Here is a 14,507-nt window from a genome sequence, read left to right as displayed (position 1 = left end):
GAGCATCAGGCACTCTGCAGAAAGTGTACAGGGAAGCAAAGAAGTGGGTGGAAGACAGGCAAGGTGAGCCTTTCTTAGCCACCGGCTCTACTCTCCTGCAGACATGAGGGCCTGGAGCCTGCTGTCACCTTTGAGGATTTGTTGGCATCAGGCAGGCCCCAGACTTTTAGGGAACAATTTCCCTAAGAGTTGGAGGACAAACCCTAAGACCCGGTTTCTGCTCTGGATTGCTCTCTGTGAGGCAAGATATGGGGGTGGAAGATTCAGGGGGCTCTGAGAGACCAAGGGAGTTGCTAAGCCCAGCCCCAAGAGTCAGGGAAGTATTTCTGGAGGAAACAGGAAGGAATTTGATCTGTTAAAATGAGGATGGCCTTCACTGGAGAAGACAGGTGCAGAGGCTGACTGCAAAGATCAGACTCCTTCCATCTGCCCCAGCTGTTCCCACCTGATGAGAGGCCTGGCCCAGCACTACCCTGCCAGGGCTTCCTGCAAGTCAGTGTGTAATACCGAAAGTGACATAGTGTATCCCACCTTGGCCACTGTCACTGTCCACACAATCACAGAATTCACAGAGGCTTAGCTGGCATCTGTGGCCCCCTGAGGCCTGGGCCCTGCCCTAAATGCCTCAGAAGGAAAAGTTTAGGATTCTAGGCTCAGCCTCCTCAGGGTAGCTCTACAGAAGACGTCAATCTTAGCTGGAAACCGTCAGCTCTGGGCTTCCTCCTGCTGGCTCCCCAGTGCCCCTTAGCTCAGCCTCAGACTTATCAGAGCCCTCCAGCTGCCTAGACCCCCCAACCCTCTGCAACCACCTCCCCAGCGTGACTCAGCAAATCTTCCCTCCATGGAGAGAAAACAAGGATGAAAAATCACAATGTCAGATTACAAAGCCCCAACTGCAGTGCAGGCCCCTGGCTGAGAGATAAGGGTTTGCTCCAGCCCCCAGAACCCCTCTGCAGATAGCCCTCTCCCAGCATCCCAGGGTGGCTGCAGGTATAGGCTGAGACATCCGGGAGTGGAGGCAGAGCAGTTGGGTGGCCCCTGGTGACCCTTCCAGCAGCTGAAAGTCCAAGACTCTGTCACTGCCCAGTGAGCTGGCCAAAGAGGAAGCCCAGCAGCCAGCTCTGGTGTTGCCATCCACCCCCGTCCACAGGGCAAGAAAGAGAAGGGCGGGGGCCTTTTTAGAAAGTTCGAAGGGAGGGTACCCCACAAACGCCTTCCACAGATAGGGTGTGGGTGTCCACTACCAGCTCAGCATGCAAAACTGCTTTCTGCAGGACATTAATGCACCCTCCCTGGGCAGCTTAGTAAGTGCTGTGTTGAAAATGTGAGGGCCTAGCCTCAGGGACCAGGCTAGTAGCCTGCAAGCTGGGAAAGCCATTCTCAGCCTGGAGATGTTGTGGGGGTCTTTGGAGAATGGAGTGAGGCTGAAGGTGGCTCCAAGTTCAGCTGTGGAAGCCCTGGAGACCTCTGGTGAATGTTGAATTTCCAAGTTAGAGACAGCAAAACTCAGGAGACTGATTATGAGCAGGAGGCTGGGCAAAGGCAGACTTCCAGCCTTCCTCTACCAGTGGGAGAGCTGGAAATGATAGACTGGAAGTTGAACTTGATACTGGCTTCTGTCACCCTAATGCTCATTTCAAAATGAGAGCTCCTGAGAGCTAAGGTGCCCACACCAAGAAGCTGTGACCCCAGGCTCTGGCCTAAGTTTCCTAGGCTTTTGGGATCAGTGACTGCTGGAATGAAAGGTGCTTGGGGATGAAGCCCACCACAAGGCTTGTGTACAAGGCACAAGACCCACTTGTCCAGTGTCCTAAGCCTCAGGACTCTCCTGCTCTATCTGGGGAAGCTTGCCCAGGTTGTATTCAAGTACACAGAAGATGGCAGAGCACCCACCATGCTTGGTTTAGTTTCCAGGCATATGTCAGTCCCTCTGCAGACTTGAGCTCCCCCAAATCTCTGCCATGGTTTCTTCTGGGTTTGCATTTTCTGGAGCTGCAGAAGAGACAGAAATGCTCAAGACAAGGTCTCCAGATCTTCAGTGTGTAACTTTGTAAAACACAGAATGCTGGGCTGGAGATATGGGTAAGAGATAAGAGCTTCCGGCTCTTTCGAAGGACCCAGTGACTGGTTCCCAGCACCCCTATGAAATTCTTAGCCGTCTGTACCACCCGTCCCAGAAGATCTTAAACCCTCCTCTGGCCTCTGCAAGCACTGCATGAATGTGGTGCAGACATACAGGTCACACAACTATACATGTGAAATTTTACCGGACTGTGGTAGCACACGCCTTTAATCCACACGCCTTTAATCCAAGCATTTGGAAGACCCACCCTGAATAGAGATAGGTGGCACCTTCTGCCAGAGAGCCCATATATAAGGAGGTTGGAAGGAAATGCTTTTTGGTTTTGCCTGCTTGCTTTTCTGTCTTATACTAGCAAGTGACTCTACCCTCATGGAAAGTCATTTACCCTCATGGAGGGTCGTCTACACTGTTGCTACCATCCTTCGCTGACATTCAGCTCAGCTTTTTTGGTCTCCTAAGGTTGACTTGAACCAATGGCTCTGCAAGAGTCCACCAGGACTTCAGTGCTAGACTGGAACAGCTGAACATCCAGTCTGGAGAACTGAGAAGCTACTCATTCTCAGCTTCTCCAGTGTAAACACTGACACTGTTGGGTGATGCACACCATTGTTCAAACAAGCCCTGCAACAATATATGTTCATTTATTGGTTCTGTTCCTCTAGAGCAGTGGTTCTCAACCTGCAAGTTGTGACCCCTTTGGGGGTAGAACAACCCTTTCAGAGGGGTTGCCTAAGACCATAGGAAAACATAAATATTTACATTATGATTCATAACAGTGGCAAAATTACAGTTATGAAGTAGCAATGATGGTTGGGGGTCACCACAGCATGAGGAACAGTATTAAAGAGTCACGGCATTAGGAAGGTTGAGAACCACTGCTCTAGAGAACCCTGGCATACACACAGTATCCAGAGGGTGGCAGTAACCCACATGTCCACTGACAACAAACACACAAATGTGGATTATGATGGAATATTATCCATTCTGAATCTTCTGACACATGTTACAACAGAGATAACCTTATAGAAACCACAGGATACGAAGGAAGCCAGTCACAAAAGGCTCAGGCAGCGGGTGCCACCAAGGGTGCTCACAGGTGGTTCTGGAAACAGTAGAATGGGTGGCACTGCAGCAGGAGAATAGGGACTGGGTGGGCCAGTAGCATTAGCATGTGCAAGAAGTCAATTGACAAAACAGGACTGGAAGACCTTTCTCTACCTGGGCTACTGAAAACAGACAGAGCATGCTCAGAAAATGCCTGCCATGCACAAACATGAGAGAAAAGGTACTGTGCAGGTAGTGAGCCTGGTAGCCCAGTCCTTATGAACACAAGCATTTGCCCAGCTCAGTAACTCATAACCATTATCAGGAATGCTTTTCTTTTTTTTTTTTTTTGTTTTTGATTTTTTGAAATTTTATTTACCTTCATATGGAATGCTTCATGGCTTTGTGTGCATTCTTGCTCAGGGGTCATGCCAACCTCTGTATTGTTCCAATTTTAGTGTATGTGCTGCTGAAGCAAGCACTATTTATTTATTTATTATTTATTTGAGAAAGCGTATTCCTATGCAGCCCCGGCTAGACTGGAGCTCACTATGTAGAGCAGGCTGGGCAGGAAAGCACAGAGATCTATCTACTTCTACCTTCAAAATACTGAGATCAAAGGTGTATGCCACCGCTGGAAGCTAATAGAGATTTGGTTTGTTTTGGGCATCAGGCTTGGTGTGGCTGAGCCACGTTGCCTGCCCATCCTTTTCTTTCCCTTAACAAACAGTCTCTGTTTCTGTTACCACTTGTTCCTGGTACAATTCTTTGTTTTAAGACAAAGACGAGAACCTGAAAACGTCTGTGAGTACCCTCCGAGCTCTGACCCATGCCGATGACGTCACCAGACATTTCAGATGGGGTATGAGGACTTAGTGTTTGATGGAAACAGAGTTCCAGTTTTACAAAATAAAAGTTCTGGAGATGGTCTGAGGGGTTGGCTGCACAGCAGTGTGAATGAGCTTTGTGTGTGAACCACAGTTAGAGACGGTGAAGATGGAAGCTTTAAGTATGTAGTAGCAACAACCTCCCCCCAACAAATCATCATCCTGGCTGCTGGGCACAAGTGTGACCTTGGTCTTTGCTTAAAAAAAAAATTTAAGGGTCTGGTGGTGGTGGCACACTTGGGAGGCAGACACAGGTGGATCTCTGTGAGTTTGAGGCCAGCCTAGTCTATAGAGTGAGTTCCAGGACAACCAGGGCTGTTACACAGAGAAACCCTGTCTCAAAAAACCAAAATAATAAATAATAATAATAAGAAGAAGAAGAAGAAGAAAAGAAGAAGAAGAAGGAGAAGGAGAAGAAGAAGGAAGAAGGAAGAAGGAAGGAAGGAAGGAAGGAAGGAAGGAAGGAAGGAAGGAAGGAAGGAAGATCTTAGGAACTAGCCCAGCCCCTGTAACTCACAACTGTAGAAAACACGGCAGATCCTACTGACTGAATTGAGGGCCCACACCTGTTCTGTGTGGAAGCTGTAAGGCGCCTGCAGGCTGTGGGTGAAGAGGCTCCTGTTCTAGGAGTGACTTTAAACACCAGCACCCCAGTGTCTTTCTCTCAGACTGCCTGTGCTTCCCCTGAGCTGGAAATGATGGCCCCTGTGCCTGGCAGCAGTTTTCTCAGTTCTGCACCTTCTGCATTCCAGACCCATCCCAAAGAGAAACTTGTCAGTTGTAGACAGGCTACAGATACTGTCCCTCTGAGACTGGTCCTAACTGTCATTGTAATCTCAGCACATGGGAGGCTGAGATCATGGCCAGCCTGGTCCTGTGAGACCCAGTGGATTTTTGTTTGATTGATTGATTTTTGTTTTTTAAGAAGGGGGGTTGGGGTTGGAATGTAGCTCAGTTGGTAGAGTGCTTGTCCAGCAGGTACAAAGACCTATATTCACTCCTAGCATCACACAAACAGGCATGACAGTGGCGATAAAAGAGAATCAGAAGTTCAAAGTCATCTTGGATTTGTAGCAAGCTTGAAGTCAGCCTAGGATACATGAGATACTTTCTCAAGAAAGGAGTGGTAGAGGGCAGCTGGAGAGATGGCTCATGGGTAAGAGTTCATACTGCTTTTGCAGAGGACCTGAGTTCGATTCCCAGCACCATGGGTAAGTGGCTCTCACCTCTATGTGCAGCTCCAGCTCCAGGGGATCTGATACCGTTGGCCTCTTTGGGGCACATGCACTCATGTGCACATACCCATATACACACAGAATTAAAAATAAAGTTTAAAAATTAAACAGCTATGTGTGCTGCCATGGAAACACGTTCTTGGGCGGCCCCTCCTGCTTTCCCAGTGTCCAGGAAATAAATTATTTTCAATGGAGGATGCAAAGCTGCCCCATGTGTCTCCTTACCCCAAGCAGACTTGAGGCAGGTGGTTGGGTAGGAGTGCCTGTGTGATCTACCTCCCTAGGCTTCAGAGTGCTGGACTGAAGGCGCATCCCCTGACTTTAAAGGACATCTGCCAAAGGCTTTTTAAAGGAAGACCCAAGACCCGAGGGAACCTAAGGTTGGTGTTGGCTGGGTAGCCCATTCTCCCAGACCTAGGGAAAGACAGCAGATCCCATCTCCCCACTTCTTTCCTTTTCTCTACCTCCTGATAGCAGGTGGCCAATGACCTAGGGAAATACTTCAGTTGTTTGATGCCATAGATTTTGCGGGGCTTTCACGACAGCCGGTGGCAGGAGAACTGGGCCCCCACTGTACCGCCCACTGCCACGGAGGGAGCTTGGCGCCTCCTGGTGGCCATACTGCGGAGGAGGCTGCAGGGCGTGGACAGCCCATAGGTCTCTTGGTCTCTTAGATGGATGCGGTAGCTACTCCACCAGGGACACGGATTCTAAGTCTGGTTTGCTCCAAGTTCTAGGAAAATGAAAGTCTGAGAGACCTGGTGGAATGCCATGAGCTCTCTACAGGCGGGGCCTCAGAGGCAAGGGCGCCAAACCTTCCCAAGGGTTACCCTGAGCTAGATAGAAAAGGGGGTCCTAAGGAGGACCTGGGGCCACAGTTAAGAACTTTGCAGCAGGGGACGAAATGGTTGCGGTGGGGAGGAGATAAGAGGGCTAGAATCCTCAGAGTTTGTTAACCTGGAGCCACAGTAGGTCTTAGGCAGGTTAGAGACGAATCAGACACTTTTGGGAGAGAAAGATCAGGTGCTTGGAATGCGAGGCTGTAGTAATTATGAGTCCCTGGGAAAGAGAATGGAGCTCCCAAACTGAGGGGAGTGGAGATTGTCAGATGGGTTTAGAGCTTAAGGCTGCTATTGAAGAGAACCTGAGTTGGGTTCCCAGCACCCACACGGCAGCTCACAACCATCGTGTCTGACACCCTCTGCAAGGCACCAGGTACACATGTGGTAAACATAAATACATAAAGGCAAACACACACACACACACACACACACACACACACAATATATATATATATATATATATATATATATATATATATATATATATATATATATATCTGAAGAGAGTGGAGTTTGCCGTTAGTCCTGCAAAACTTCTCAAAGTGAACCAGCTCTGAGACCCCTGTGTCCTCACACAGGTCTGGTCTCAGGAACAGAGAGACACAGATTGCTAGGTACCCAATGAGGAAATTAAGGAAGATTGACAAATCACAGATGCACACACCCTTCCACCCATTGTCTCCCAGATTCCTAGCCCAACTGTGAAACCACACCACAGTGATTCACTGCAGCAATGTTTGTGTTGGGAAAGGCTGGAAAAAACCTAAGTGTCCATCCTAGAGGGCTGGCTAAATAAATCATGGCCCAGAATATGGGAAACAGTGTGTGTCTGTTTTAAGAAATGAGGAAGTATTCTGTGAATTGATTCAGGAGTGATTGATTCCATGATACGTTGCCAAGTGAAAAAAGGAAGGGATAGAGGGAGTGTCCAGGAAGAGACCATTTGTGGTCAACTGGGGGATAGATGAACTTATAGGCCAGGGAGTCATACTAGAACCCCTAGGGAAGTCAGTCAAAGCAGCCATTCATTACAGAAAGAATAGAGTAATAAAGTCAGCTTGTGGGTTAACTGTTCTCTTTTTGTGGACTATGGAATACATATACTTATTTTGATTTTAAGGGTATAAGTTTTCTCCAAAGATATGAACAAGAAACTGATCACATTGGTCACCTACAGAGGAAAATTGTGCAAGCACAAGGACCTGAGTTCAAATCTTAGCACTCATGCAAAAACCAAGCACTACATGTATGCCTGAATCTTAGCACTGGGGAGGCAGAGACAGGAAGAAGCCTAGGGCTTGCTGGCCTACAGTGCCACCTAATCCGTGAGCTCCAGATCCAGTGGGAAAGGCTCCTGTCTCAAAAATAAGTAAGGGCCTCGAGAGATGGTTGCAAAGTGCTGGGTGCTCTTCCTAAGGACCCAGGATGAATTTCTAGCATCCAAATCATAGCTCACAACCATCTCTAACTCCAGTCCCAGAGAATCCAACACCCTCTTCTGGCCTCCGTGGTGCACAGCCATTTATGCAGGCAAAACATCCATACACATAAAATAAAGGAAAATAAATACATTAGGTGGAGGGTTGGCAAGATGTGTCAGTGGGGAAATGCTCTTGACACTAAGATTGATGACTTGAATTTGATCCTCAGTACCCATGTCGTAGAAGGACAAAACCAACTCCCACAAGTTGTCCTTTGACCTCCACATGTGATACACACACACACACACACACACACACACACACACACACACACACACACACACCACCTTAGTGTTTGGAGGAGGGGTCTTCAGGAAGACTTTGCCCTGAGCACTTTCCTGCATCAGTTGGGTTTTGAATGGGGAGCAAGAAGATGCCTAGTGTGAATGGACGTGGGGAACATGATAGGAGGCTCTCTCCGCACTAAGCAGTGCTGAGAAGCAATATGAAGCTCAAGAGGATAAGAGGAGACATGGGAAAGGAAGGACCCAGAGGTATTTGGGAGCTGGAGTGGGCTGACGGGGCAGTGGGAGAGGTTGTAGGGAGAGGAATGAGGAGCCTGCAATGATGACCAGTGCTCTGGGGCTGCCATTCCTGGGAGAGAAGCCTATAAGAGGAGGCTGGGAGAGGCCTGGGAACACAGGAATTGGCCTTAGCTTGAGGATCACTTGACTTCTGTCATCAGTTTGAACATCATTTATCTCTCATTGACTTGAAACTCTCCATGGACCTGTTGACACTCAGGGATCTCCCTGTCTCCACCTCCCCAGTTCTGAAATTACAAGTGCCACTACTATGCCTGGCTTTTGTATACATGGGTTCTGGAGATTGAACATAGGTCCTTATGTTTGCACTGACAAGCACTTCACAGACTAAGCCATTTCCCCAACACAAATCGGGGAATTCTTTAAGCTGATTCAGATACTCTATATCAGGGCTAGAGAGATGGCTCAGGCAGGAGAGAAACATCCAGCTACACTGGAGAGATGCCTCCACTGTTAAGAACACTTGATGACCTGGGTGTGACTCCCAGAAGCCACAGGCAGCTCATAACCTCCTGTAACTCTTGTTCCAGGGTGATCAGACACCTTGGACCTTCTGGGCACCTTCACTCACATTCATACACATACCCACACAAACACACACATATATAATTAAAAATTATAAAAATAAATTTATATATATATAATTAGTATAAAGATGGGAGGAAAGGACAGAACAGATAGGAAAAAAATAATATGAAAGACTTGAACTTAAATGTATCAAGATTACATTAGATGTAAACCTATTAAATATTTCAGCTAAAAGACAAAGGATATCAGAGGAGGGAAAAGCACTACTACATCCTGCTTATAAGAAGCGGACTTTGCCGGCTGTGGTGGCGCACACCAGTAGGATTTGCTGATGGAGGCAGAGGCAGGAGGATCATGAGTTTTAGGCCAGCCTATGTTACATTTTTTTAAAGAGAGAGACAGACTTCAAGTTTAAGGACAAAGAGAGATTGAAAATGGAAAGATCGAAGAAGATGTATACATTACATAATTTATTTACTTGGTATGTGTGTGTGCACTCACACACTTGTACTGTGGCACACATGTGGAAGTCAGAGGACAACTTTCAGGAGTTGCTTCTCACCTTCCACCATGTGGGTCCTGGAGATTGACCTCAGGTCTTCAAACTGGTGAGCTGTCTCCCTGGTCTGAGAATATGTATTCCTTTCCATCACTTCCCAGAACACTTCTGCAGATAGACCCTATGCTGGACACAAAACAAGTCCAGACAAACTCCAAAGAACACTGTTGAAGGGGTAAGTTGTCTGAACTCAATGGAATTAGGTTAAAAGTTTATAAATATTGTTTTAAAATACCCAGTTTTGGGCTATTGAGAGTCTTCTAAAGGAACTTATATATTAAAGAAAAAAATCACAGAGGATGTTAGAATACATTTGCAAATGAGGGATGAAGGAGGGAGGGGAGAGAGAGAAGAAGAGAGAAAGGGGGGAGGAAGAGAAAGTGGAACTGAAAGGCCGCTGTTCCTTTGATCACACTTGGGATGGACTAAAACAACGAAGCCTCTAGAAGAATCTATACAAGATCTTCATAAATTTAGAGATAAAAGATTTCTTAAAACACCGTGAAATGAACTACATCCACAAAAGGGAAAAAAAAGTTGCATTTTAGTCAAGCACTACACTATTAAATGCTACATATTTTAGCCATATAGAAGCTAAAACCTACTTGCCAAAAGACAATGTTAAGCAGGCTGGGGGTGTGGCTCAACCGGTAAAGTGCTAGCCTAGCCTGAGCACCCCCATGCCAGGCTTGCTGTTGAGAGAGAAAAACTCTGGGTTGTTGTATTAGGGGTGGGAGAGTGTACGTGGTGGAGGAGTGCACTATGGTGGAAGTGTCTGTGGGGCACATCTGGTCCCTGTATGGCAAGGACGCCAACAAGGGGAGGAGGAGGGGCTGGGACCCCACTACCACCTTCAAGAGCATATCTCCTATGAACAGAACACCTCCCAATAGATTCCACCACTTCCCAGTAGCAGCAAGTGGAAATTAGCATTTAACACATGGTCTTGGAGTTGGACACAGATATAGCTGGGCATGCCTTTAATCCCAACACTCGGGAGGCAGAGGCAGAGGCAGGTGGATCTCTGTGAGTCAGAGACCAGATCTATAGTGTGTTCTAGGACAGTCAGGGCTACATAGAGAAACCCTGTCTCAAAACCAAAACAAACAAAAACACATGGCCTTGGGGTTTTTTCCCAGATTTCAGATCATAGCAAATGAGGAGCAGAGAACATGTGTTCTGTGCCTGGCTGTCCCTGCTGCTGGTGGTACTGACACAGACACTGATAGGTGCTAGTTTGTGAAAATCTCAACCCTTTTTTCATTCTCTCTCTCTCTCTCTCTCTCTCTCTCTCTCTCTTTCTCTGAGGTAGGTGGGAGATGGACTCTGAAGTATCCCAGGCTGGCCTCAAATTGTAAAACCAAAAATGACCTTGATCTTCTGATCCTCTTGCCTCTACCTTTCCAGTACTGGGATTAAAGATGTGCACCACCACACTGGCTTTTTTTCTGGTTTTGACTTTTTGCTATGCTTTGTTTTGTTTTCCAAGGCAGGTTTCCCTGCGAAGCCTGGCTGTTCTGGAACTCAAGAGATCTGCCTGCCTCTGCCTCCCCAGTGCTGGGATTAAAGGTGTGCACCACCACCACCTACCCCCTGGTTTATTTTAAAATTACATTTTATTTATTAGATTTATTGTTTTATGGGTATGAGTGTTTTGCCTGTGTGTAAGTCTGTCCCCATATATGTGCCTGTTGTCCTTGTGAGACAGTGGATTCTCTAAAACTGGGGTTATAGATGATTGTGAGCCACCAGATGGATGATGGGGGAATTGAACCTGGGTCTTCTAGAGCAGCAAGTACTCTTAATTATTGAACCTCCTCTCCAGCCCCTTTATTTATTAGTTTATTTGGTGAATAAGGGGTGTATGAGTAGAGGTCAGAAGACAGTCTGTAACAGTTGGTTCTCTCCTTCCACCATGTGGGTCTCAGAATGGAACTTAGGTTGGCAAGGCCTGCATCAAGTGTCTTTACCCACTGAGCCATCTCAGCTTCCCTACCTAATTTTCTGAGACTGGATCTTTCACTGAAGCTAGAGTCCAGTGTTTAGTGTACACTAGCAACACCCTGGAATCTGCCTGTCTGATCACACCCAGTGCTAAAGTAACAGACAAACTTTACCATGGCCAATTTTTACATGGGTGCTGGGGATCCAAACTCAGGTCCTCATGTTTGTAGAGCCTGCACACTTTGCCCACTGAGCCATTTCCTCACGTCTGCTACCTGGTGGAATTTCCCTCATCATGGATTATGGCTCTGAGCACTTCATCCCCTTTGGTACTTCACTTTCATGTCACAATGTCAGTAAATTGTCAGAGCTGCATGGGGTGTGTACTCATGGAAGCCACTCCTACAGAAAATGACTGGCAATCATTGAACTGCACAGGGAAGTGACTGCAAGCCACACCCATAATTCTGTTCAATCTGACTGCATTCCAGCCTCACTTCCCCTTAGTCAAATCCCCCCATACTCCTGACACTGTCTCCATGGCTCCCAGCAAAGGGTGACAGAGAACAGGGTGGCTGGAAAGGGACATCTGCCTTAACCAAATGTAGTTAAAAGTCTCTCCCCCCATTTTTATAAAAACATGCTCCCATGTGAGGACCCCCCAAGGCCTTCATAACGTGTACATGCAATTGAGGGGCTGCAATGCTTAAATTTCATTTGCTTTACCCTGAATATGTCTTGGCTGAAAATATTAAACTTGGCAAAATGAACTCTACCTATGAACAAATTTTGAAACACAGTCTTGTATTTGGTTTCATTTTGCTTTGGAATGACAAGCTGACCAGGAAGGAGAATGCCCAGTGGGGTGTTTTGGTTCTTTTGGAAAAGAAAACTATGAAACATCTGTGCAGACCCCAAGCTCAGGTCCTGTCAGTCATTTGTCATCCAATGATGAGACCCTGAGTATGTGCATAAGTGTGCATAGCTGGATCTGAGAGGGAGCAGTTTACTGGCCCTGGGACTAGCCTAAGACTTCATGAGGCTGCCAAACCCAGGAGATCCTGGGCTTAGGCAGAGGTTTCCCAGTGCAGCAACTTCCCAATCTTCCAGGATGTCATAAGCACCTACTTCCAGCAGGTGGATGGGTTGGCTATGTGGGTGCTCTGTCGCCATCTAATGGCCGAAAGTAAACATTACATTTCTTATCCAATCCAAGGAAACTCAGGCCCCTGCAAGGAGTATTCAAGAATGCACCCACCTTGTGAGCTGTAGACTGACCTTGTGCATACATTGAATTACACCCAATTCCTAGTGACACTCAGAAGAAATATTTTCCAAATTCTTTCTTTCACTAGTTGACAAAAGATCAATACCCCCTCCCCTCCTGATTTCCCCAAAGGGACGCTGCTGACACTATTCGGTATTCAGCAAAAACACTCGATAGGAGGAGTGTTAGGCTGCTCCCCTGACAGTGCTGTCCTTTGGAATTTGGCTCTGCTAAGCAGCCAGTATCCCCTTTCTGTTGCTTGGGGTCACCTCAGAGGACAGAACAACTGTCCTTCTCCAAGTCTGTACATCAGGGACAAGGCCTGAGATTTGGCTGGACATCAGGACAGCTAAGAGCTGGATCCAGCACATTCTCAGTCCTAGAGCAGTGGATGGAGAGGTGTTAGGGGTGTTGGCCTACACAGGCTCAAAACCTACCCAAGCAGCTGGGGCATCCCAGTCTAGTTCCTTTGCTAGTTGCTCTTGCTACTCAATGCAAGCTATAGGAGGGTAGGCTTTCTGCTTCATCATCTATGTCTCACAGAGTCCCAGGCATGCAGGAGATACCATTTGCTAAATGCATTCCTGTTGGACACTGCTCTTTTCATTGGCTTCCTGGTCCTTTTTGGCTTCTCTCAGTTTCCAGTCTGCCCTCCCTGACTCAGATCCCAGGTCGTACCACAATTATGTCTCTCAGAAGCTTGGTCTGATGCCCTCACGTTGGTCCTTGTCTTCCCCTCCCTTCTCCTTGGTTTCTGTGCACCTAAGGACATCCCTCTATGGGATGGGACCATGTCCTGAGACTGGACTAAATCAACAGCTTGAATGAGTCAAGAAAGTGGCCTCATTCACTGGCTCACTACATCTTTTCTTTTATTGCAGCACTCGGGAGACAGAGGCAGGAGGATCTCTGTGAGTTCAAGGCCACTCTGGTCTACAGAGCTAGTTCCAGAACAACTAGGGATACACAGAGAAACCCGGTCTCGAATTTTTTTTTCTTAAAGATTAAAAAATTATGTATATGAGAGTTTTGCCTGTATGTGAACCATATGCATGCCAGAAGCAGATAGATGTCAGATTCCCAGGAACTGGAGTCACAGGCAGCTGCGAGACTGTGTGTGGCTAATGGAAACCTGTCCTGGGTCCTCTGTGAGAGGAACAAGTACTCTTAACCACTCCAGCCCCTAATCTGCCTTTCTAACGCACCTACGACAATGAGTTGTTTGAGAAATCACTTCAGAAACTTGGGGTGCCCACATACAATCGGTCTCCTAATATCCTCAAATGCTGTTCCAAAAGTTCATTCTCATAGTCACTTCCCCACCTTCAGGATACATCTCCTGCCAGAACTAGTTTGCCTCTTAGTGTGTTTCATCTGAATCCACTTTAGCTTTCCTGATCCATTCCTCCACACAACCAAGGTCTTTAGTATGAAGGATGCCTAAATTCTGTCCGAGCTTAGGCCTTTGAGTCTATGTGGTGTGAGGAGATTACTTGGTGAACAATACCTTAAAGCCACCATTTTCACCCAGAATTCTCTCGAAGGGGCGTCGGAAATCTGGTCCCGCGCTGGGACATGTTGGCAAATGCTTTTAGTCCCAGCGCACAGGAGGCAGAGGCATGGAGATCTCTTTGAGTTTAAGGGCAGCCTGGTCTACATGGCGAGTTCCAGGATAGCCAGGGCTACACGAATAAACCGGGAGTGGGGGTGGGGGTAAGGGAGATCCTGTCCTGCATACTGTGTTTAGGACTGGAGAGCTGCACCCATGAAATCTCAACAATACGATCGCCTAAACACCACCACCACGGACATCAACGCGGATGGGGGAAATCTCACAAAGCCCACCCCTAGATAAAGAACTGCAGGTAATTAGTGGCTGCTGAGAATTAACCTTCTCCATTGTTGACCCCTATGATATCCAATCTCAAGTGGTCAGTCCTAAACTCTTATTCGCAGGAGCGATGCTAAAAGAACTCAGTGGGCTGTGCTTTTCTGTTTGTTTGAAAGTCTAAAACCAGCTAACTGATGGTAGACTGGCCAGAAGGCTCCTTGGGCACGCCTTCAAACTCTCATTGGATGGGATATCCGGAAG

The 14,507-nt window shown here is 47.2% G+C and overlaps 1 non-coding gene across 1 annotated transcript; it reads right to left on the bottom strand.

The window, feature by feature from the left end:
- Nucleotides 1-3,506: 3,506 nt before the first annotated feature.
- LOC113831545 lies at nucleotides 3,507-3,609 on the bottom strand. Its single transcript, XR_003486729.1, has one exon. It is a non-coding gene; the product is annotated as a U6 spliceosomal RNA (small nuclear RNA).
- Between the last annotated feature and the right edge of the window lie 10,898 nt (nucleotides 3,610-14,507).

This window comes from Cricetulus griseus, chromosome 6 (assembly GCF_003668045.3).
Source record: "Cricetulus griseus strain 17A/GY chromosome 6, alternate assembly CriGri-PICRH-1.0, whole genome shotgun sequence".
Taxonomy (NCBI): Eukaryota; Metazoa; Chordata; class Mammalia; order Rodentia; family Cricetidae; genus Cricetulus; species Cricetulus griseus.
This window is presented reverse-complemented; position numbering and strand designations above follow the sequence as displayed.